This window comes from Myotis brandtii, unplaced genomic scaffold, assembly GCF_000412655.1.
Source record: "Myotis brandtii unplaced genomic scaffold, ASM41265v1 scaffold247, whole genome shotgun sequence".
In the NCBI taxonomy this organism is placed as follows: domain Eukaryota; kingdom Metazoa; phylum Chordata; class Mammalia; order Chiroptera; family Vespertilionidae; genus Myotis; species Myotis brandtii.
This window is the reverse complement of record NW_005359352.1, coordinates 1332053-1333425: the sequence shown is the minus strand read 5'-3', so window position 1 is coordinate 1333425 and position 1373 is coordinate 1332053.

Below are 1373 nucleotides of genomic sequence, written 5' to 3'. Positions count from 1 at the left end.
CCCAGCCGGTGCGGGCCCTGTCCCCGCCCCGAGGGCCCAGCGGGCGTTCTGCTTCAGCAGCAAGTGCCCCCGATCTTCATGACTCACCGCTTCCCAGCTGCGCGGTTCACTAACTTCCGCCTTATCTCTGAGTCAGCAAAACGTACAGAGCACCTTACGGCAAAGCCTAGGAAACGAGACAGCGCCCAAGTCCCGGGGCCAGCCGGTGGCTCAGAGTCCACTGAGAACAGCAAACACGCACACAAGGAGCTTCGACTCGATCCCTAACGTGTCTCCTCACGGGCTACACAGACGGAGGGTCAGAACATCACCGCCGGCCGGTCAGGGTTCGATTCCTGCTCAGGGCACAGGCCCGGGTTGCAGGCCCGATCCCCAGTGTGGGGCGTGCAGGAGGCTGCTGCTGCCTGGTCCACCCTTCCCATGTCATGTTCATGTGCTTTATTAATTCCCTCTCCTTCTCATTCATTCTCATTCTCTCTCTCTCTCTCTCTCTCTCTCTCTCTCTCATTCAGATAACATCCCCCCCCCCCTCTCTCTCTCTCTCCTCTCTCATTACTGAAAGTCTCACTTGGCCGTGCTCCTGTTTCCCAGTCCGCCATGTACAGTGGGACAGGTGAGCCATTCCTCGCGCTGCAGGACAGACGTCCCCAAAGATGTCACTGCCGACGCTGCCACCCGACTTACGGAAACCTCAGCCAACACAACTGCCACACCCGGGAAAGGGCGCCCCGGTCAGCCCTGTGCGGCCTCCTGCCAGGGAGGAGCTTCAGAGGCGAGGACTCCACGCGGCCTTTCTCCCAAACCTTCCCCTGAGAACACCCCCCCCTGCACAAGGCCTGGTGCGTGTCCCAAGAACCAACCCCTGTCATGGCGGGGGGCGGGGGGGGACGAAGCTGCCCGGAGGGAGGGAGGGAGGCGCCAGGCGGACAGCTCAGCTACTTCAGGCCTGAGTTGGCCGGTCCTGGGAGCGGGCTGTCGCTGGGTTTCCCTGGGGGGGCCTCTGGCAGGAACCGGGGAGGGGTGCCCTTTCGGACAGAGGACGGGTGAAAGGAGCCCTTTCCTGTGCACCTTCTCCCTCGTCATTCTGCACCTGGGCACCCAGTACCTCCCTCAGGAGTGATGCGCGCTGTGTTCAAGTTTCTGAACCAGCCACTGAGCGCCAGGATCTAACATGGTAACTACCTCCCGTTTCTGAGTCCGCGCTGCCGGCTCCGTCCCCCGAGGCCACGGCAGGCCCGCTGGGTCCTGAAGGAGAGGAGACTTTCACACGGGAGCAGCCCACGGCCACAGAGAAACAGCTCTTTCCAGCGCAGCCGGACAGAGGGACAAGGCAGGCGGGGCACCAAGGCGCGCAGGCACTGAAGTCAGCGCCG